The sequence below is a fragment of the Microcebus murinus genome, chromosome 11 (assembly GCF_040939455.1).
Source record: "Microcebus murinus isolate Inina chromosome 11, M.murinus_Inina_mat1.0, whole genome shotgun sequence".
Classification (NCBI taxonomy): Eukaryota; Metazoa; Chordata; class Mammalia; order Primates; family Cheirogaleidae; genus Microcebus; species Microcebus murinus.
Window position 1 is genome coordinate 100,692,860 of NC_134114.1, and position 25,400 is coordinate 100,718,259.

At 34.4% G+C, this 25,400-nt stretch overlaps 1 non-coding gene across 1 annotated transcript; it reads right to left on the reverse strand.

Moving 5' to 3' along the window:
* Positions 1-9,341: 9,341 nt before the first annotated feature.
* On the reverse strand, positions 9,342-9,403 carry LOC142874189 (U7 small nuclear RNA). Its single transcript, XR_012922008.1, has one exon. It is a non-coding gene; the product is annotated as a U7 small nuclear RNA (small nuclear RNA).
* Positions 9,404-25,400: the final 15,997 nt, after the last annotated feature.

Consider the following 25,400-nt stretch of genomic DNA (forward strand, 5'->3'; position numbering starts at 1 on the left):
CCATGCAAATGGAAACCAAGAGTGAGCAGGAGCAGCTTTTCTCATATCATATAAAAAACACTGTAAATCAACAATGGTAAAACAAAAGACAAAGACAGTGACTTTATAATGATAAAGGGAGTAATTCAGCAAGAAGATACAACAATACTAAATACATATGTACCTAACACAGGAGTTCCTAGATTTATAAAATAAATTCTACTAGATCTAAGCAAAGAAATAAACAACAGCATCATACAAGCCAGGGACTTCAACACTCCACTGACAGAACTGGACAGATCATTGAGGCAGAAAATCAACAAAGAAATTTGGGGCTTAATTAGGACTCTAGAACAAATAGATTTAACAGACATTTACAGAACACACTACCAAAAAACTATAGAATATACATTCTTCTCATCAGCACATGGAACATCTGCCAAGATAGATCATATGTGTGGCCACAAAACAAGTCTCACGAAATTCAGAAAAATTGAAATCATACCATGTATCTTCTCAGACCACAGTGGAATAAAACTAGAAATCAATTCCAAGAGAAATTCTCAAATCTACACAAAGTCATGAAAATTAAACAAATTTTTGTTGAGCGAGCCTCGGGTCAATCACAAAATTAAGATGGAAATTAAAATATTGCTCAAACTGAATGAAAAAGAACACACAAGCTTCCAAAATCTATGGGATACAGCAAAAGTGTTGCTAAGAGGGATGTCCATGGCCTTAAATGTTTACATTTAAAAGATCAGTCTTGGCTACAGCAATCAGACAGGAAAATGGAATCAAAGGTATCCAAATAGGGGCAGAAGAGATCAAACTTTCACTGTTTGCTGATGATATGATATTGTATCTAGAAAACCCCAAGGATTCAACCAAGAAACTCCTGTAACTGATCAATGAATTTAGTAAAGTCTCAGGATACAAAATCAATACACAGAAATCAGAGGCATTCATATACGCCAACAACAATCTAATTGAGAACCAAATCAAAGACTCAATTCCCTTCACAATAGCAACAAAGAAATTAAAGTACCTAGGAATATATTTAACCAAAGAGGTAAAAGACCTCTACAGGGAGAACTATGAAACACTGAGGAAGGAAATAGCAGAGGATGTAAACAGATGGAAATCCATACCATGCTCGTGGATCGGCAGACTCAATATCGTCAAAATGTCTATACTACCCAAACTGATCTACAGATTCAATGCAATACCTATTAAAATCCCATCAGCATTCTTCACAGATATAGAAAAAATAATTTTACGCTTCGTATGGAACCAAAGAAGACCCCGAATATCAAGAGCAATTCTAGGCAACAAAAACAAAATGGGAGGCATTAATATGCCAGATATTAAACTATACTACAAAGCTGTAGTAATTAAAACAATATGGTATTGGCACAAAAACAGGAATATTGACCAGTGGAACAGATGTGAGAATCCTGATATAAAACCATCCTCATATAGCCGTCTCATCTTTGACAAAGCAGACAAAAACATACGCTGGGGAAAAGAATCCCTCTTCAATAAATGGTGCTGGGAAAACTGGATAGCCACCTGTAGAAGGCTAAAACAGGACCCACACCTTTCACCTCTCACAAAAACCAACTCACGCTGGATAACAGACTTAAACCTAAGATATGAAACTATTAGAACTCTAGAGGAAAAAGTTGGAAACACTCTCCTAGACATCGGCCTGGGCAAAGAGTTTATGAAGAAGTCCCCAAAGGCAATCACAGCAGCAACAAAAATAAATAAATGGGACATGATCAAACTACAAAGCTTCTGCACAGCCAAAGAAATAGTCATGAAAGTAAACAGACAACCTACAGAATGGGAGAAAATTTTTGCATCCTATGCATCCGATAAGGGACTGATAACTAGAATATACTTAGAACTCACGAAAATTAGGAAGAAAAAATCAAATAACCCCATTAAAAAGTGGGCAAAGGACTTGAACAGAAATTTTTCTAAAGAAGACAGAAGAATGGCCAACAAACATATGAAGAAATGCTCAACATCTCTAATCATCAGGGAAATGCAAATCAAAACCACAATGAGATATCACTTAACCCCAGTGAGAATGGCCTTTATCAAAAAATCTCCAAACAATAAATGCTGGCGTGGTTGCGGAGAGAGAGGAACACTCCTACACTGCTGGTGGGACTGCAAACTAGTTCAACCTCTGTGGAAAGCAATATGGAGATACCTTAAAGCGATACAAGTGAATCTACCATTTGATCCAGCAATCCCATTGCTGGGCATCTACCCAAATGATCCAGTGACACTCTACAAAAAAGACACCTGCACTCGAATGTTTATAGCAGCACAATTCATAATTGCAAGGCTGTGGAAACAGCCCAAGTGCCCATCAATCAAAGAATGGATTAATAAAATGTGGTATATGTACACCATGGAGTACTATTCAGCTCTAAGAAACAATGGTGATATAGCACACCTTATATTTTCCTGGTTAGAGCTGGAACCCATACTACTAAGTGAAGTATCCCAAGAATGGAAAAACAAACACCAGATATATTCTCCAGCAAACTGGTATTAACTGAGTAGCACCTAAGTGGACACATAGGTGCTACAGTAATAGGGTATTGGGCAGGTGGGAGGGGGGAGGGGGGCGGGTATATACATACATAGTGAGTGAGATGTGCACCATCTGGGGGATGGTCATGATGGAGACTCAGACTTTTGGGGGGAGGGGGGAAATGGGCATTTATTGAAACCTTAAAATCTGTACCCCCATAATATGCCAAAATAAAAATAAATAATTAAAAAAAAAATTAAAAAAAAAAAAAAAAAAAGATCACAAGTTAACAACCTAATGTAACACCTCAAGGAACTGAAAAACAAAAAACAAAGCAAACCCAAAGCTAACAGAAGAAAAGAAATGACAGAGCTCAGAGCAGAACTAAAGGATATAGAAAGCAAAAAACAAAAACTTGTTTTTTTAGATAAACAAAATCAACAAACCACTTTCCAGATTAACCAGAAATAGAAGGGAAAGAAATCAAATAGCCTCAATCAGATATTAAAAAGAGATCTTACAACTTATACCACAGAAATACAAAATATCATCCATGACTACTGTGAAAACCTCTAGGCACACAAACTAGAATACCTACAGGATGTGGATAAATTTGTGTAAACACACAGCCTCCCAACTCTGAATCAGAAAGAAATAGAAATATTGAACAGACCAATAATGAGTAGCATTTGGAGCAGTAATAAAAAATCTCCAATCAAAGAAGAGTCCCAGACCAGGTGAATTCACAGCCAAATTATATCAGGCCTACAAAGAATAACTGGCACCCATTCTCCTGAAACTGTTTCATAACTTGAAGAAGGAGAGAATCCTTCCTAACTCATTCTACAGAGCCAGTATCACCTTGATTCCAAAGCCAGTAAAGAACACAAGAAAAGAAAACTATAGACCAATATCCCTTATGAACATAGATGTGAAAAGCCTCATCGAAATACTAGTAAACCAAATTCAACAGCACATCAAAAAGTAATAATGCAGCATGATCAAATGGGTCTTATTCAAGGATGCAAGAATGGTTCAACATATACAAATCAATAAATGTGATTCACCACATAAACAGAATTAAATAAAAAATACCATAGGATCATCCAAATAGATGTAGAAAATCATTTGATAAAATCTAGCATCCCTTCATGATAAAAACCATCAACAAGCTAGACATAAAAAGAGCACAACTGAAAATAATAAAAGTCACTTATGACAAACTCACAGTCAATATCATACTGAATGGGGAAAAGTTGAAAACATTCTCATTAAGAAATAGAACAAAACAAGGATGCCCACTGTCACCACTTCTGTTCGACATTGTACTGGAAGTCCTAGCCAGAGAAATAAGACAAAAAAAAAAAAAAGAAAAAAGAAAAAAAGAAAAGAAAGAAAGAAAGAAAGAAAGAAAGAAAGAAAGAAAGAAAGAAAGAAAGAAAGAGTATCCAATTCAGAAGAGAGAAGGTCAAACTATTCCTGTTTGCTGACAATATGATCATGTATCTAGAAAACCCTAAAGACTCCACAAAAAGATTTCTAGAATTGATAAAAGAATTCAGCAAAGTCTTAGGGTTACAAAATCAATGGACACAAATCAGTAGCATTTCTATATACAAATAACAGTTAAGCTTAGAGTCAAATGAAAAATTCAGTACCATGTACAATAGCTGTGAAGAAAAAAAAAAATACCTAGGAATATACTTAATCAAACAAATGAAAGCTCTCCACCAGGAGAACTACAAATCACTGATAAAATAAATCATAGATGACACAAACAAATGGAAAAACAATCATGCTCATGTATAGGCAGAATCAACATTGCTAAAATGTCCATAATGCCCAAAGTGATTTACAGATTCAATGGAATTTCCATCAAAATACTAATGTCATTTTTTCACAAATCTAGAAAAGAATAATTCTTACCTTCATATGGAACTAAAAAAGAGCCCAAATAGCCAAAGCAATCTTAAGCAAAAAGAGCAAATCTATAGGCATCATATTATCTGACTTCAAATTATACTATAAGTAACCAAAATAACATGGTACTGGTATAAAGGTACAGACACGACACAGACAGACAATTAAAAAGACTTGATAACCCAGAAATAAAATCATATATCTACAACCAACTGATTTTCAACAAAGTAGACAAAAATATACAGTGGGGAAAGGATGCCCTATTCAATAAATGGTGTTGGGAAAATTGGAAAGCCACATGCAGAAAGAATAAAATAAGACCCCTATCTCTCACCATATACAAAAAGTAACTAAAGATGAATCTAAAATTTAAAGGTAAGAACTGAAACTATAAAAATTCTAGAAGAAAACATAGAATAAACTATCCTAGACATCAGCCTAGGTCAAGAATTTATAACTAAAACCATAATGGCAAATATAGCAAGAATAAAAATAAATAATTGGAACTTAATTAAATTAAAAGCTTTCAACAGAAAGGAATTAAGTAAAACAGAGTAAATAGACAACTTACAGAATGGGAGAAAATATTTGCAAACTATACATCTAACAAAAGACTAATATCCAGAATATATAAAGAACGCAAACATATCAGAAAGAAAAAAAAAACAAAAACAAATAACCCTCATTAAAAAGTGGGCAACAGACATTAGCACAGTTTTTTTTTCAAAAGAAGATAGATAAATTGCTAATAAACATAAAAAAATGCTCAACATCAGTAATCATCAGTGAAATGCCAATTAAAATCACAATGAGCTATCACCTTACCCCATCAGAATAACCATTTTTAAAAAATCAAAAATAATAGATGTTAGTGTTGATGCAATGACAAAGGAATGCTTATACTGTTGGTGGGACTGTACATTAGTAAAAATTATGGAAAACATTATGGGGATTCCTCAAAAAACTGAAAGTTACCTCCCATTCAGTCCAATAATCTCAGTAATGTATATCTACCCAAAGGAAAAGAAGTCACTGTATCAAAAAGACACTTGCACCCAAATGTTTACCACAGAACAATTCACACTTGCAAAGATATGAAGTCAATCTAAGTACCCCTCTATTTATATATGGGTAAAGATAATGTATTGTATATATACCATGGAATATTATTCAGCCATAAAAATGAATGAAATAATGTCTTTTGCAGGAACTTGAGAACAGTATTGTAAGTTAAGGATCTCAGGAATGGAAAAATAAACATCAGATGTTCTCACTAATAAATGGGAGCTAAACAATGGATACACATGGTCATATAGTTGTGTAAATGGCATTGGACACTAAGGAGAAGAGATGGTGGAAGGGGGATGAGGGATAACAACTCCCTATCAAGGACAATGTACACTACTCTGGTCATAGGCACACTAAAATCCCTGACTTCAGTAGTATATGATTCATCCATGTAACAAAAGCACTTATCCCCTTTAATATTTTGAAATAATAAAAAAAGATGTTCAACTGTAGAACTTTAACAAGTCCTTATTAGACATATTCAATGAAGTGATATTGACTTATAAATTTCAAATCATTATAATTGATTGGCATAAATATTTAGGGATCAATATGCTTCTTGACACTTTTAAGTAAAATATATTTGTGGTTACTTACCATTTTTTCAAGGACAATTTTTTTCACAGAATAATACCAGACACAGTTTTCCAAAAATAGTACAAGACATTCACAAATGGAGTTTTCCTTTCATTATGAATGGTCAAATTATGCTACTAAGTATGAAACTTTCATGAAATAGCTTAAAAGACAAACTTCCAATACATCATTGCCTTGATTTCTATTTCTATCATCTTTGGATTTCTGACCACTTGAGTTCAATAGTTGATCAGAACTTTTTGAAATTATAAATTTTATCTTAATTCTAGCCATTTTTCTTTTTCCTGAACTAAGATGCCCATTTAACAAATAGAATATCATATCAACAAAAACCCAACTTGCTTCAAGAGACATAGTTACAATAGCAATTCCACAATGACAAAGATATTATACAATAAATACATTTGGGTATCCTACTGAACAGCTGATTAGAATCTCAGATTTTATTTAAATAGATGATCTGTACTCATTATTTAGCTCAAAAGAATTCACTAACATCCATCACATGATAATTTAGTCCATGCACTGGAGAAGTCACTAGAGCTAGCAAAAACTGAGTTTATCAGCATTTAAGCATTTAAGAGCTTTATCCCAGAAATAAAATCATATATCTACAACCAACTGATTTTATTTATCAGCATTTAAGAGCTCAAATGAAATTGAAAGGTAGCAAAAAACAATGTCTCATGATAAGAGCAATAATAATATGTATAAATTGTTTGAGAAATTAGTGGTATGCCCAAGTAAGCTAGCCTTAAAGGGTAAATGTGAATTCATCAGGATAATACAGAGAACAAACATTACATAAAAAAAACAGCATGAGCAAAGATACAGATCGACCACAGAGGGAAAGCTGGTCCCTAGCCCACATGCCTACTCTTCCCTCTGCTAGCTGTGTACCTCATCAAGCTCCTTTCTCTCACACAACGTCTCCTCTTTGGCCATTCCTATAAGCTACGTATTACCACAATGAAGATGTGGTCTAAATTCATGAAGGTGAACATAGGGAAGGTGCTAGTACAGTACCTGGATATGAGTTGCCACCATTTGGTGAGGGAATTGCAGGGTGGCAGGTGTTAGGAACATGGTTTAGAAGGAGGAGGCCTATATTATCTCAGTGAACTTGTCCCTTGGCCTTTCCTTTGCAAAGACCTAAGAGTGCAACTGGCTGCAATCACTTACATTTTCTCTGCTTATGGGACATGTCAGTATAAATGCAGACCCTCATTCCTCAAGGAATCTTTCCAAGTTCTAATATTGGTTACAATATTCTACATGAAAGAATGGTCAGTGATGGTTGCCTCACTGAGACAATGAATAATGAGTAGAATTATTAAAAATAAGTGAACAGAATATAGCCTTGCCAGCAGTTCATCTTTATTTAAAAAATTATGCTTAGTTTACTCCTTGTAATTTAATAAAACTAAATGTAACAGTATGTTTTTCATAATTTTTAGCAAGAGAGCAATACTTTTCTCTAAAAGTTCTGATAGTTGTTATTGTCTCTGACCTTCTCTGGAGGAAAATATTTCAACTAACTGATGAATTAAAAAGTCACTTGCAGCAAGAAGAGAACACTCATCTCAATTCTATCCCATTTTCATAATCCTTTGAAATATCTTACATATAATGGAAAACAAATAAATGTGTGAATTTATCAAGTTAATTAGCAGTTTATCATCTTTTCTCCCATTTATTTATTTTGCTATTTCTGCTTGAATGTTTTATCCTCTTGAATGCAGTATTTTTTAAATTATTTTGAAGACAGCTTAACAGAGATAGGAATAATCTAATTAAAAATAGTTTTATTCCTGCAGCTTTCTTACCTATTATAGAAATTTAATTCTTACCAAAGCTTTGGTTGGTAAACATGTTAATAAGAGATTTAACTGAGAAAAATTAAAGCCTTAGAAATAGATATTCCCTTGACACAACTGTGTCCTCTACAAGTGATGATTTCTCACAATTTTATTCAGTGAAAATTCTAACATGTTTTTACTGATTAAATTCCATGGTCCTCTAATAAACTATCTTATCTTTACTTTGATATGAATAATCACAGAAGCCCAGCCAACATACTGTCTGTAGTTTTTCACTGTGACAGTTAACATTTACTTTTCAGATAATGACATTTTTGATTATGGGTTTAAAATATCTGAGCATTGTTAAACATTAACTATCATCTAAATAATTGTTTTGAAACCTTTTTTCCATGTAAATAGAACATTTTTTATATAAACTTACCAGAATTTGCCTTTGGCAAAATTTATAATGGAATTAAAATTACAACAATATGTTGCAAAAATACACTGATATATTTGGAGTATAAATGGCAAACATAGGAGGCACAGACATACATGATCTTACATATACATGTAGAAGACAGGCTGCTCATGCCAGAAAGTTACCTGGATTTGATTCATTTTTAACAATGTTTTTATGGCTTCCTTTTATTTTAATTATTAATGTGAAAGTCCCAGATACCTGATTGTCATTCTTTAATGCAAAGTTGCTGAATCATCTATGAGTTATATCCTGGGGAAAAGCACAGTGAGAAGCAATATTGCTTATATTTCTTTTGGTTCATTCCCACATCGTTGGTAGAAATTTGCCTGTGATTTCAGTCTTCATCTGGGGAAATATACCCTATTTCCAGTTCATAAGGTGATGGATTTGGGGAATGAATAAATCTGGAAAGACTTATAAATGGATTCTATTTTATTTCATGGGCATGTAGCAAGTGATAAAGTGGCAATGAATCCTCAATTCCTGCATCACAGTTGCCAGGGTCATGACAGCTAAAGCAGAAGGGAAGTTTAAGATTTCTCAGTGGTCAAAGACAAATAGTGGTGGAAAGCCTGAGGAGCAATATCATGTAAAGCACAAGCTGAAAGCAGAGCAAGATCTCCAAGACAGCATAAAAAATCCGAGGAGGGAGAAGCTAATGGAAAAGAAGAGTGATGAATGATGGGAAATGCCATTACGTGGTCAAGGAAAAGCAGCTGAAATTTTTTCTTTTGGGTTTATGAACTTGGGAATTTGGGTGACTTTGTAGAGGGATTTAAATAGAGTTATAAGCAGAAATGCAAGACTTTGAAGAGGCTCAAATGAGGCCAAATTGTAACAAGAAAGAAAATACAGGCCGAGAGAGAGCGTTGTTCTGTAAGTCTGAAAGTGTTAGCTCTTTGAGAAGATTAGTTACAGCCTGTCTTTTTTCTTCCATGGGAGTTTTCTAGTAAAAACTGGAAAACTTGCTAGACAAATTCTAAAAGAGCTGTAGCAATACATTATGTCTTTTTTAAAACATGTAATCTAGTATAGCACTTTAAAGTTTTTAATGGAATATTTTATATATATATATGTATACACACACACATACATATGTGTGAAATAATATATATGTATATTATTTCAGCAAATTATAGGGGTACAAATGTTAAGGTTACGTATATTGCCCATGCCCCCCAGAGTCAGAGCTTCAAGCGTGACCATCCCCCAAATGTACATCTCACTCATTATGTTTGTATATACTCATCCCCTCCTCCCCCCTCCCACCTGCCCAACACCTGATAAATGTCATTCCTATATGTTCACTTAGGTGTTGATCTGTTAACACCAATTTGCTGGTAAGTACATGTGGTACATGTGTTACTTACCATTTGCTGGTGAGTACATGTGGTGCTGGTTTTTCCATTCTTCAGATACTTCACTTAGTATAATAGGTTCCAGCTCTATCCAGGAAAACACAAGAGGTGTTATATCATCATTTTTTCTTAGAGCTGAATTGTACTCCATGGTATACATATACCACAGTTTGTTAATCTACTCATGTATTGATGGGCACTTGGGTTGTTTCCACAATTTTGCAATTGTGAATTGTGCTGCTACATTCCAGTAGAGGTGTCTTTTTTGTAGAGTGTCATTTGATCTTTTGGGTAGAAGCCCAGTAATGGAATTGCTGGATCAAATGGTAGATCTAATTGTATCACTTTAAGGTATCTCCATATTGCTTTGCACAGAGGTTGAACTAGTTTGCAGTCCCACTAGCAGTGTAGGAGTGTTCCTATCTCTCTGTATCCATGACAACATTTATTGTTTAGGGACTTTTTGATAAAGGCCATTCTCAGTGGAGATAAGTGATATCTCATTGCAGTTTTGATTTGCATTTCCCTGTTGATTAGAGATGTTGAGCATTTTTTCATATGTTTGTTGGCCTTTATTCTATCTTCTTTTGAAAAATTTCTATTCATGTTCTTTGCCCACTTTTTAAAAGGGTTGTTTAATTTTTCACTGCTGATTTTCCTGAGTTCTAAATAGATTATAGTTATCAGCCCTTTATTGGATGTGTAGCTTGCGAAAATTTTCTCCCATTCTGTGGGTTGTCTGTTTGCTCTCTTGACAGTTTCTTTGGCTATGCAGAAACTTTTTAGTTTGATCAAGTCCCATTTATTTATTTTTGTTACTGCTGTGATTGCCTTTGGGGACTTCTTCATAAATTCTTTGCCTAGGCCAATGTCTAGAAGAGTATTTTCAAAGTTTTCCTCTAGAATTCTAATAGTTTCAAACTGAAGGTTCAAGTCTGTTACCCAGCGTGAGTTGATATTTGTGAGAGGTGAAAGGTGTGGGTCCTGTTTCAGTCTTCTACATGTGGCTATCCAGTTTTCTGAGCACCATTTATTGAATAAGGATTCTTTTGCCCAGTGTATGTTTATGTCTTCTTTGTCAAAGATTAATTGGCTATACGAGGATGGTTTTATATCTGGGTTCTCTGTTCTGTGTCACTGGTCAATGTCCCTGTTCTTGTGCCAATCTCAAGCTGTTTTAGTTACTATAGCCTTGCAGTATAGCTTGAAATCTGGTAAATTGATACCTCCTATTTTGTTTTTATTGCCTACGATTGATTTTGCTATACGGGATCTTTTCTGGTTTCATACAAAGCATAAAATTATTTTTCTACATGTGTGAAAAATGATGATGGTATTTTGATAGGGATTGTATTAACTCTGTAGGTCACTTTGGGTAGTATAGACATTTTAACAATGTTGATTCTGCTGACCCATGAGCATGGTATGTTCTTCCACCTGTTTACATCCTCTGCTATTTCCTTTTCAATGTCTCATAGTTCTCCCTGTAGAGGTCTTTTACCTCCTTAGTGAAATATATTTCTAAGTACTTAATTTTCTTTGTTGCTATTTTGAAGGGAATTGAGTCTTTGATTTGGTTCTCAATTTTACTGTTGTTGGCATATCTGAATGCCTCTGATTTCTATGTATTGATCTTGTATCCTGAGACTTTACTAAATTCATTTATCAATTCAAGGAGTCTCTTGGTTTAATCCTTGGAGATTTCTAGGTATAGTGTCATGTCATCAGCAAAGAGTGAGAGTTTGATCCTTCTGCTCTCATTTGGCCGCCCTTAATTCTGCTCCCTTATCCAGCACTACGTTCAATACAAGTGGGGATAGTGGGCAACCTTGCCTTGTTACAGTTCTAAGTGGGAATGCTTTCCATTTTTCCTCATTCTGTATATATTGACTGTGGGCTTGTCATATATGGCTTGTATCATTTTTAGGTAAGCCCCATCTATGCGTATTTGGTTGAGCACTCTTATCATAAAAAGATGTTGAATTTTGTTGAATGCTTTTTCTGTATCTATTGAGAGGATCATATGGTCTTTGTTTTCACTTCTGTTTATATGGTGAGTTGCATTTATAGATTAGCATATGTTGAACCATCCCTGCATCCCTGTGATGAAGCCAACTTGATCGTGATGGATTATTTTCTTGACAAGCACCTGGATTTGATTGCCTAGGATTTTGTTGAGAATTTTTACATCTATATTCATAAAGGATATTGATCTGTAGTTTTCTTTTTTTGTTGCATCCTTTCCTGGTTTTGGTATCAGGGTTATGTTGCCTTCATAAAATGTGTTGCAGACGATTCCATGCTTCTCAATGTTGTGGAATAATTTCTCCAGGATACGCACCAGTTCTTTGTAGGTGTGGTAAAATTCGAGTTTGAAACCATCTGGTCCAGAACTTTTCTTTTTAGGAAGGTTTTCTATTGCTGTTTCAATTTCAGTACTTGATATTGGTCTGTTCAGGGATTCTATTTCTTCCTGTAGAACCTAGAGAGGCTATTTGATTCTAAGAAATTGTTCATTTCCTCCACATTTTCCAGTTTGTGTGTATAGAGGTTTTTGTAGTATTCATGAATTATATCTTGTATCTCCATGGCATCTGTTGTAATTTCTCCTTTATTTTTTCCAATGGAACTTATTAGAAATTTTTCTTTTCTGATTTTCATTAGTCTAGGCAAAGGTGTGTCAATTTTGTTTATTTTTTCAAAGAACCAATTTTTTGTTTTGTTAATCCTCCGTATGGTTTCCCTGTTGTCAATTTCGTTTAGTACTAATTTGATCTTAATAATTTCACTTCTTTTGCTGGGTTTGGAGTCCATCTGTGCTTCTTTTTCCAGCTCTTTGAATCCATTCATTAGGTTGTCTATTTGTGATCTTTTCGACTTTTGGATATAGGCATTTATGGAAATAAACTTTCTGCTCAGGACTCCTTTAGCTGTGTCCCACAGGTTTTGATAACTTGTGTCTCCTTGTCATTAAGTTCAAAGAATCTTTTGATTTCCATCTTGATTTCCTCATTTATGAAGTGGTCATTCAGGAAAAGGTTGTTTAGTTTCCATGACTTTGTGTAGAAATGATAGTTCCTGTAAAGGTTGATTTCTACTTTTATTCCATTGTGATCTCAAAGGATACATGGTATGATTTTTATTTTTCTTAATTGTTTGAGACATGCTTTGTGTCTTTGGATATGGTCAATCTTAGAAAACTATTTATGCACACAACCTAGGTGCACCCAGATTCATAAAGCAAACTCTACTTGATCTAAACAAATGGATAAACAACAACACCATAATAACCGGAGACTTTAACACTCCACTGACAGCACAAGACAGATCCTCCAAACAGAAAATCAAACAAAGAAATAATGGAATTAAATAGAACTCTAGAACAAATGGGCCTGACTGACATTTACAGGACATTCTACTTCAAAACCACTAAATATATGTTCTTTTCATTAGCTCATGGGTCATTCTCTAAGATTGACCATATCCTAGGACACAAAGCGTTTATCAAACAATTTTAAAAAATGAAAATTATACCATGTATCTTTTCAGATCACAATGGAATAAATGTAGTAATCAACCCTAACAGGAACTCTCATTTCTACACAAAGTCATGGAAACTATTTTTACATATATTTTACTCTATTTTATATAATTTGTTACAAAAATCATGCTATGAATAGGCCACTCTATTTTCTCATTCACTTTAATGAGTTTGATATTTAGCAAGACTTTTTCTTACACAGGCACCATATCCAATTTAATGGAATATTTAACAAATTTTCAATTAAATTAGAATATAGCTTTGATTTAATTTATGATTTGCTTGCTTACATGATGTTAGTATAGTTAAGATCCTCAGTAGAGAAAGTGTTGCTATGCAATATTGAAAGCCTGCCAGATTTCAGTTTACATATTGACAGCATATTCACTGATTTCTAAATGGGCTGGTCCCATCATCAGAAGATTCTGTACATAAATATATTAAAAAATCCATCTTTCTTAATTTTCTTCACAAGCAACATTTTCTTAAGCACTTTGACATTTTTGGTAGATCCACTCTATTGAAAGAATAACATATTTATTTTGTGGCATTGCAGATGCCAAATACTGTAACCTTCTTGTGCTAAGGATACTTAGGTTCAAGATCACTATTCAAATCCTGTCATCCTTTAAAAATGATGCAATTGATTTTGTTTTTTGCATTATCGATACTTAAGGGTGCAATCAACTGTTAGTAATTGTACAGTAAAGTAAAGCCCTATGGTGTATCATTACTAGTTAAGAGTCTCAGTTGATTTCTGTAATGTTTGACCTAATAATAGTTCATTTTGTCTCTGACCCAACAACGGAAGCACAGATAAAATCACCTTGGAGTAGTCATGGAGGATGAGTCCCCCAATGCATCAATCAGTGATTTATTGTGCCTTCTGGCCTTTGGAGAATGAATGGGTTTCATATAGAGGAAGCTGGCCTTCCCAAGTGAGCTTTTGAAATGTTTTCTAATAGACACAGGGAGATCTATTTGTTTCAGAACAATTTTCTTCACAAATTCTCTGTTTTGGTGTTGGGATCATGTCACCAGGTTTCAGTTTTCCTTTCTACTGCTGTAGTTCTCTGTCTTTACCATCCTCCTTGTTTGTTTCCATAACCTTTTATAAAGCATATATGATGCTATGAACAGAAATAAATGATTTATACAATCAAAAAATAAAAATAAAAAAATAAAACATAAGCTAGACTTTAAGGTCTGAAGAGTTTCTTGGCTCCCATTATATGCCTTACCTGTATTTCCAGATATTAAATTATTATTTGATAAAGTTAAAGTCCATACAGTCTCAATTGAACACTACTGATGCATGGGTTCTGGAAAGGGGATAGCAGGAGGACAACTAAGGCACTGTGTGAATTCAGTCTGTTTCTGTCTGAGCCCAGTAAGCCTTATGGAGGAAAGAGTCATGGCCAGCCATGACTAAAGGCTAACATTCAGAGCAAAGAGCCCCTCCTCGTATTCTAGTTTGATAGCAAGCCCATCCCTTATTCACTCTCTCACTATATTAATGTCAGATGGGGAAGGAAGTCAAAGAATCAAGATATACAAATTTTCACTGGAGAACTTGGGTGAGGAGATGTTGAAAAGGAATGATTTTGAAAGAAATACACTTTTTTCTTGGTAAATTCTCAAGTTGTGGTGGCCTGAGGAAACAGAGCAGACCAAATCTTGGATGTTTGTTGAGTGAGCACTGGTTGGATACATATGGGCAAAATAGAGTGCAAACTATGTGTGTTTGGACAGTATTTTGCCATACATAATTATATGAAAAATAAATCTTTATGCAAAGTTAAAGATCATAGATTTCCTCAGGTATCCGGATGGTAGGTTGGAGGTCAGTCATATCTCCCATTTGTCTGGAGTCACAAAGTGCATACATCAAAGGGCATTGATTCTTGTATGTAATCAGCAGAGTCATGGAATTTTCCAAGGGTGCATTATATCAAATTTCTATATTATTTAGGCCATATTTTTTCTCATATTACCTCCTAACATTTTATATGCAATATGAATAATGTCACCCATTACTTGTTAATTGTTAAATGATGTTTGCTATTATTTCATATAACATAAATGTTTGTACCAGTGAGAAAGAGAAGTGCTATAAGAATGAAACAGAACAACTAACTGTATGGAGAATGATATGAATTCCTCAGAAAACGTGTGTATTTATTGAATTTCTAAGTACCCACAACTGAAGCTTCTTAGAATTTGACTCTGATTACATTTTGAAATCCATAATATTATCACTACTACTTTTTTTCTCTTTAATTTAATAAAGTGCCATAAACATATAATCTAGTGCCAAATTTTGGCTTTTTAAAAATGTTAGTATAGATAAGTTTTAAAAAATGAAACAAAAACAATGCATATGGCTTTGTGCTCTCCTCTATAAGCCTAGACTTCCTGTGATACTTTATAATCAATCTCCAAAATCTGGACACAGCTACCTATTATATCCTGAAATTTACATAAATAGAGTATATAGGCTAATTCTTATTGTTATATCTCCACTTAATAGCCACCAGTCACTTTGGAAGGTCAAAACATTGAGATTTCAGAAAAATTGACTCTTTACTAATAGTGGTGACAAGCCACAGTGCTTGGAAAATTGAGTGTGTATATTCTTCACAATACGTCATGAGAAAATGAGCATTTAAGTAGCATTATTGACAGTAGTCTAATTCCAACAGATTTCCAGCCTTTCAACATGGCCTGCTTTCATTTTCCTTTTTTTCTCTTTAAAGAAAATTTATGGTATTAGATCTGAGGAAGATTTGATTCTCAAAAACTCGCTTTCTTATAGTTTTCTGTTCATGTCATTCTCCTGAGCACAGCTCAGTATACTAAGTACAAGCAATGTGATTTTTAAATTTGAAGCAAAGGGAATGATGAGATAATTTTTCACACTGAATATGGATAGAAATAACCTAGCTCTAAGGACATTTGAGGCATAGACAACTGGTAGCAGATGTAAGAATACTGAAGAACTGGCAATTTCTCTAGATCCTGTTTTAACTACAGATTCTGGCATAACTTCTCATGATGGAAAAATATCTATTTTTACCAATTCTTCAAATTTTTGATCTTCACTTTCCATTCTCTATATATCTGAAATACTGGCTGTGAATGTGAAAAACAATTTAAAAAATTTAATAACTCATGAAAAAATAGTTTGTCTTATCTTGGTGATTCTGGTTGATTTTCTAGATCTTCTCTAATTTGTTCAGTAAGCATATAGGTCATTTAGAGGATATGCTCAACTGTCTTCATTTGAAAGGATCTGCAAAAGGAAACCCCTGCTCAGAGAAGTGCTCTCTGTACTCAACCTCAGAGTAACATTCCAAAATAATTAAACAACCACACAGCATCAACTCTGTCTAGCTAAAATGAAAAACAATCATGGACTTAGATTCATACACTTGAAAGAAACATACTAAGTTATAATGTGGGAAACATGTTTCTCAGGTTTTAGCTATCATGTAGCTATTCCTTTAGACTATATTTATACTAGATTCATTGTGTTACTTCTTCAAATGTATCACATAATTCAAAACATCTATGTTTATTGTTTTTTAGGGGCTAACTTCTGTATAAGTATTTTCTCTAAATTGTTTAATATTAAAGGAAGAAAATGGGCCATAATATTTTCCTAACAGATAGGCTTTATCTTAAAGGTAATCTATTGCCTAAAACAATGTGATCAAAAACTGTTGTGCTATTTGAAGTAAGAATAACGCTAATAGTGAAATACAATACTAACTTTGCTGTAATTTTTTAATTTTATTTTCAAAACATTTTTTTTTATGAGGACTGTTCCAGGACATTTAAAGCTAGTCCATCTAAAAGTACAAATTTCCAGGATAGAGGAATAGTTAGTTTCTAATGGAGTCTGAATTGTCACCTCAATTTTCCATTGAAACTTTCATTAAAATGCACAGGTATATACATTATTAGAATTCTAAAATTTCAGTTTATATTTGATTACCCAAAAGATATCAAAGGAAACTTAAATAGTAAAATCACAAAGGGGGTTGTAAAATTCAACCATAAGAAGAAACAAAATATTTCCACTACATCTTGTAGAAATGTGGCCTCAAGGGATCAAAAACTGACAGTAACATCCTTCCAAATGGGGTCTTGACAAGAACAAGAAAACCTAATAAAAACACCTAGTACACAAAAACTCTATCTAAATAATTAGGGTACATATGTTTATAAAATTTAATATAAAGATAATAAATAAGTATAAAATATAATAGTTAACTATGTACAAAAGCCCAGATTTCTTATCAAAAGGTAGAGTGGAATGAGTGAAGCCAAGTAAAAGCATGCCTAATTCTTTATTTTATTTAAATAAAATATAAATGGATAAATTATTCTTTATGTTATGCATGGGTGAGATCTATATTTTTCAAAAAAGGTAAAGCCAACTACTATGAATGGACAAGAATATTTTTTAAATAATTAGAGTAATAAAAATAAAAATAATTTGTAGAGGAAAAGACTAAAAAGTGAAAAATCAACAACTGAAAATCAGAAGGAATCTTGAAAATATCAATTATAATGATAAAAATGAATGTATTAAATACATATATAAATATAACATATGGGTTGTACTTATATATAAATTACTTAAATATATGGATGCACACACAAAACTTAGTTTTTATTTAAAGATAAAGTCTTGGTAAATATTTCTTGGGAAAAATACATAAAGCAGAACAATTAAACATCAAAAGATATATAGTAAAAGGAAGAAATTTGAAAGATACCTTATCTAGGATAATTATATTAATTTTCTGTTTTATAATAATTTGAAAATTCTTACTGCAAAAACTGGGAAGAATTAATTGGTAGGAATATTGAAATATTCTTCATCAGGGTGTTCCACTATAAATTGTGATATCACAGATAGCATAGTCATGATTTTCTAGACACACCAGATCATCCTTTTAAAAATTCTTCCTGAGAGTTAAGTACTTTTTATCACTCTTTCTTCTTCTTTTTTCTTTTTCTTTCTTCTTCTTTTTATATTTTTGTGATTTATCTTGTATTTTTAAATCTTTTTTATGATGCATGCAACTTGTATAGCCAAGTATAAAACACAATAAAAAATTGTCTATCTTTATCAAGGGTAATAGTAATGTTCACAAATTACTTGCAGAATATAGAAATCCTGCTGAGAATTGAAGAGGGTCATGGATATAAAGGGAAATGAAGTGCGTAATGAGGTCATCTAAAAAATATCATAGACTCTAGAAAAAGCAACAATTTACAAGTTAGGAGAATTTTCAGAGGCTCTGTTTAAAGAATTTTGAGAGAATTAAGCTCAGGAAAAATCCTTGTACCTCTCACCTTTCCCAAGTCCTATATCCCAAAGTTGCATTATACTATCTAGCTCCAATATATTAAACTTTGTTAAAAGTTAAGGTTTTCAATGAGTGCTACCATAAGCAAAATTTATAAACTTACACAGGTACAATGTCATGTAGTAATAATAATAGTTTAAGAACATATGATTATCATTAATTATAGGGAGTTAAGATTTAAATAATTATTAAGGTATGATAAAGAATATAAACATTAATTGCACATGAGGTGCAATTAATAAATATAATAAAAACATTAATTGCACATGAGGTTCACTGTTATTTCATAAAAAAGAATAAGTAAGGATTAAATAGGATAAAAGTTATGACATTAAAAAAACACAAAAAGAGAAAGAGATCTTCAGATTGATAATAAAGGAAATAAACATGATACATAGCACAGGTTGGCAAATTATACCCATAGGTCAAATCTAGATTACATACTCTTTTTGAAATAAAGTTTTATGGGAATACATAATTAGTTATATATTGTCTATGGCTAATTTCACTCTGCAATGATGGTATTGAGTAGTTGCCACAAAAACTGTATGGCACACAATTCCTAAATATTTAGTATCTTGCCTTTATAGAAAAAGTTTGTTAACATCTAGTATAGAAGAATTTCAGGACAAAAGTGCTAATTAATGCTAAAGATCACAATTTGAATCCCTAATAATTAGTAAAAATAAAAAAGTGGTTCCATATATAATTTACCATTATCCCACATTTAGAACAAGTTTTTATATCTCATTTGATTTTCACCATTGAAGGAATGTTTTACATTATTAATGGTATTTATAATTGGATACACTTGGTACAACATGCTTGTTGCACTTCTGAAATGTTTCATAATCATAAATTACAATAAAAATGTATTCATTGAGTTACAAAGTCTTCATTGTCATTTCTTCTTCCACAGAAAAGCCTTTCATTAAGAGTCCTGGTATTTTCAGTGATTAGCCTGGCACAGAGTATGTACCCTATAAACATAAGCTAAATAAATAAATTTCTTCTGGAAAAAGTTTTGTAACTTTTGTTATTTTTATCTATTATATATTATGAAAAGAAGATTTTGGTAGTTGTTCATTTCTCTGCAGACAGTTGGCAGGGAAATAAAAGTAGGCCATGTAAATTATATTAATTGTAAACACACAATTTCCAAAGATTGTCTTTTACTTGGAGATAATGAAACAGCTGTGGCTGGTTAGCTTTTGATTTACTTTAACTTTCTATGGCTGATCTTTCCATTTAAATAGATTTGTGAATCTCTTCATTAGATATTGAATTTATTCAGAAACAGTCTCTCCTACTATAGTTTTAAATGAATATTGATTTTTCTTTTAGTTTTAAAAGCCATCAATTGAGTTTTTAAATGTATCAGTAATTATTATGAGAATTAAATAGTGCAAGTAAAATGACCCACTTTAAATAATATAGTTGGGCAACTAATGATCACATTTTTTAACAGGAGATCCTATTCCCTTCTTTAGCTAGTTCAATGGCATTTTGTCAGGAAGAATTATGACAGGAATGGTGCATGCTATCGCACTTCATATAGAGCTGATCATAATGTAATGGTCCTGTAGCTGATCATTTAAGAAGTTGATAGAAGAAATAAAGAATGAAGACAGTGGCTTGACTCCTTAAAAATAATTTATAATTCAAGAGGTAAAAAATCAGACTCTTTGTCTTCTTACCCAAATGTTTATTTTTTTTTTTAATTTTGGCATATTATGGGGGTCCAGATTTTAAGGTTTCAATAAATGCCCATTTCTCCCCCTCCCCCCAAAAGTCTGAGTCTCCATCATGACCATCCCCCAGATGGTGCACATCTCACTCATTATGTATGTATATACCCGCCCCCCTCCCCCCTCCCACCTGCCCAGTACCCTATTACTGTAGCACTTATGTGTCCACTTAGGTGCTACTCAGTTAATACCAGTTTGCTGGAGAATATATCTGGTGCTTGTTTTTCCATTCTTGGGATACTTCACTTAGTAGTATGGGTTCCAGCTCTAACCAGGAAAATATAAGATGTGCTATATCACCATTGTTTCTTAGAGCTGAATAGTACTCCATGGTATACATATACCACATTTTATTAATCCATTCTTGCATTGATGGGCACTTGGGCTGTTTCCACAGCCTTGCAATTATGAATTGTGCTGCTATAAACATTCAAGTGCAGGGGCTTTTTTGTAGCGTGTCATTGGATCTTTTGGGTAGATTCCCAGCAATGGGATTGCTGGATCAAATGGTAGATTCACTTGTATCGCTTTAAGGTATCTCCATATTGCTTTCCACAGAAGTTGAACTAGTTTGCAGTCCCACCAGCAGTGTAGGAGTGTTCCTCTCTCTCCGCAACCACGCCAGCATTTATTGTTTGGAGATTTTTTGATAAAGGCCATTCTCACTGGGGTTAAGTGATATCTCATTGTGGTTTTGATTTGCATTTCCCTGATGATTAGAGATGTTGAGCATTTCTTCATATGTTTGTTGGCCATTCTTCTGTCTTCTTTAGAAAAGCTTCTGTTCAAGTCCTTTGCCCACTTTTTTTTTTTTTAATTATTTTTTTTTTATTTTGGCATATTATGAGGGTACAGATTTTAAGGTTTCAATAAATGCCCATTTCCCCCCCTCCCCCCAAAAGTCTGAGTCTCCATCATGACCATCCCCCAGATGGTGCACATCTCATTCACTATGTATGTATATACCCGCCCCCCTCCCCCCTCCCACCTGCCCAATACCCTATTACTGTAGCACCTATGTGTCCACTTAGGTGCTACTCAGTTAATACCAGTTTGCTGGAGAATATATCTGGTGCTTGTTTTTCCATTCTTGGGATACTTCACTTAGTAGTATGGGTTCCAGCTCTAACCAGGAAAATATAAGATGTGCTATATCACCATTGTTTCTTAGAGCTGAATAGTACTCCATGGTGTACATATACCACATTTTATTAATCCATTCTTGGATTGATGGGCACTTGGGCTGTTTCCACAGCCTTGCAATTATGAATTGTGCTGCTATAAACATTCGAGTGCAGGTGTCTTTTTTGTAGAGTGTCACTGGATCTTTTGGGTAGATGCCCAGCAATGGGATTGCTGGATCAAATGGTAGATTCACTTGTATCGCTTTAAGGTATCTCCATATTGCTTTCCACAGAGGTTGAACTAGTTTGCAGTCCCACCAGCAGTGTAGGAGTGTTCCTCTCTCTCCGCAACCACGCCAGCATTTATTGTTTGGAGATTTTTTGATAAAGGCCATTCTCACTGGGGTTAAGTGATATCTCATTGTGGTTTTGATTTGCATTTCCCTGATGATTAGAGATGTTGAGCATTTCTTCATATGTTTGTTGGCCATTCTTCTGTCTTCTTTAGAAAAATTTCTGTTCAAGTCCTTTGCCCACTTTTTAATGGGGTTATTTGATTTTTTCTTCCTAATTTTCGTGAGTTCTAAGTATATTCTAGTTATCAGTCCCTTATCGGATGCATAGGATGCAAAAATTTTCTCCCATTCTGTAGGTTGTCTGTTTACTTTCATGACTATTTCTTTGGCTGTGCAGAAGCTTTGTAGTTTGATCATGTCCCATTTATTTATTTTTGTTGCTGCTGTGATTGCCTTTGGGGACTTCTTCATAAACTCTTTGCCCAGGCCAATGTCTAGGAGAGTGTTTCCAACTTTTTCCTCTAGGGTTCTAATAGTTTCATATCTTAGGTTTAAGTCTGTTATCCAGCGTGAGTTGGTTTTTGTGAGAGGTGAAAGGTGTGGGTCCTGTTTTAGCTTTCTACAGGTGGCTATCCAGTTTTCCCAGCACCATTTATTGAAGAGGGATTCTTTTCCCCATCATATGTTTTTGTCTGCTTTGTCAAAGATTAGATGGCTATATGAGGATGGTTTTATATCAGGATTCTCACATCTGTTCCACTGGTCAATATTCCTATTTTTTGCCAATACCAGATTGTTTTAATTACTACAGCTTTGTAGTATAGTTTGATATCTGGCATGTTAATGCCTCCCATTTTGTTTTTGTTGCCTAGAATTGCTCTTGATATTCGGGGTCTTCTTTGGTTCCATACGAAGCATAAAATTATTTTTTCTATATCTGTGAAGAATGCTGATGGGATTTTATAGGTATTGCATTGAATCTGTAGATCAGTTTGGGTAGTATAGACATTTTGATGATATTGAGTCTGCCGATCCACGAGCATGGTATGGATTTCCATCTGTTTACATCCTCTGCTATTTCCTTCCTCAGTGTTTCATAGTTCTCCCTGTAGAGTTCTTTTACATCCTTGGTTAAGTAAATTCCTAGGTACTTTAATTTCTTTGTTGCTATTGTGAAGGGAATTGAGTCTTTGATTTGGTTCTCAATTAGATTGTTGTTGGCGTATATGAATGCCTCTGATTTCTGTGTATTGATTTTGTATCCTGAGACTTTACTAAATTCATTGATCAGTTCCAGGAGTTTCTTGGTTGAATCCTTGGGGTTTTCTAGATACAATATCATATCATCAGCAAACAGTGAAAGTTTGATCTCTTCTGCCCCTATTTGGATACCTTTGATTCCATTTTCCTGTCTGTTTGCTGTAGCCAAGACTTCCAGCACTGTGTTGAACAGAAGTGGAGATAGTGGGCAGCCTTGTCTGGTTCCAGTTCTAAGTGGGAATGATTTCAATCTTTCCCCATTCAATATGATGTTGGCTATGGGTCTGTCATATATGGCTTGTATCATTTTTAGGTATGTCCCTTCTATGCCTATTTTCTTAAGTGTTCGTATCATGAAAGGGTGTTGAATTTTGTCAAAAGCTTTTTCTGCATCTATTGAAAGAATCATGTGGTCTTTGTTTTTGCTTCTGTTGATGTGGTGAATTGCATTTATAGATTTACGTATGTTGAACCATCCCTGCATCCCTGGGATGAAGCACACTTGGTCGTGGTGGATTATATTTTTGATAAGTGTCTGGATTCGGTTAGCTAAGATTTTGTTGAAAGTTTTTGCATCTATATTCATTAGGGATATTGGTCTGTAGTTTTCTTTTTTTGTTGCATCCTTTCCAGGTTTGGGTATCAGAGTAATATTCGCTTCATAAAAGGTATCAGGGAGGTTTCCGTTCTTCTCGATGTTGTGGAATAGTTTCTGCAAGATAGGTACTAGTTCTTCTTTGTAAGTGTGGTAAAATTCGGGTGTGAAGCCATCTGGACTGGGACTTTTCTTTTTAGGGAGATTTTTAATTGCTGTTTCTATTTCAGCTGTTGAGATTGGTCTGTTCAGGGAATCTATTTCTTCCTGGTTGAGCCTAGGGAGGCTGTGTGTTTCTAGAAATTTGTCCATTTTCTCCACATTTTCCTGTTTGTGTGCATAAAGATTTTTGTAGTATTCATAAATTGTATCTTGTATCTCTTTGAGATCAGTTGTGATATCTCCTTTTTTGTTCCTGATGGAGCTTATTAGAGATTTCTCTTTTCTGCTTTTCGTTAGCTTAGCCAATGGTGTGTCAATTTTGTTTATTTTTTCAAAGAACCAACTTTTTGTTTTATTAATCTCCTGAATAGCTTTCCTGTTTTCAATTTCATTTAGTTCTGATTTGATCTTGATGATTTCACCTCTTCTGCTGGGTTTGGGGTTGGTCTGTTCTTCTTTTTCCAGCTCTTTGAGTCGTTTCATTAGATTGTCTATTTGTGATCTTCTTGTCTTTTGGTTATAGGCATTTATGGAGATAAACTTTCCTCTCAGAACTGCTTTAGCTGTGTCCCAGAGGAGTTGATAACTTGTCTCTCCATTGTCGTTTTCTTCATAGAACTTTTTTATTTCCGTCTTGATTTCTTCATTTACGAAGTAATCATTTAGTAGGAGGTAGTTTAATTTCCACGTTTTTGTGTAGAAATGTGAGTTTCTGTTAGGGTTGATTTCTAGTTTTATTCCACTGTGATCTGAGAAGGTACATGGCATGATTTCTATTTTTTTTAATTTCTTGAGATTTTCTTTGTGTCCTAGGATATGGTCAATCTTAGAGAATGTCCCGTGAGCTGATGAGAAGAACGTATATTCAGTGGATTTTGGGTAGAGTGTTCTGTAGATGTCTGTCAGACCCAATTGTTCTAAAGTTTTGTTTAAGTCCATTATTTCTTTATTATTTTTCTGTTTGGAGGATCTGTCTCGTGCCGTCCTGAGTTCTTTCTCTGATTTCTTCCCATGTCGATCAGTTGTTGTTTCTTTCCTTAGGTTATTGTTTGGGTATTCACACTCCTTGTTTAGTTTCTGAGGCGTTAGGTGGTGCCTGTGGGTGAAATTGGACCACTCCCTGTATATTGAGTCAGTGGGTGCCGTGGAAAGGCTGTGCAAGATGCCGTCCCTGTCAGTAGGTGGCGTTTACTTGGAGGAATAGGCTATGGTGTTCATTTTGAGTCCTGTTATCAGCTCTTGTTCTGGGCGGAGCTGGGTTGGGTAAGCCTGCCCTCAGGCCATTAGCAGGGGTCAAAGTTCTGTTCTCTGCTTCCAGGGAAAGCTGTCAGGGCGGGGCTGGAATGGTCCCGCTCAACCAGAAAGTCTGTGTGTGGGGGTGGGGCTGTCTGAGACCCGCAGTCTGGAGCGGGCCTCACTTCTTTCCACCCTCCCCAACTCCCCAACTACTCCTGGGCCTCTGCCAGCAGGCCAGACCACAAGCCACCAGGCCTCCCCGGACTGTGATGCCGGCGGGGAGGTTCCCTGCACG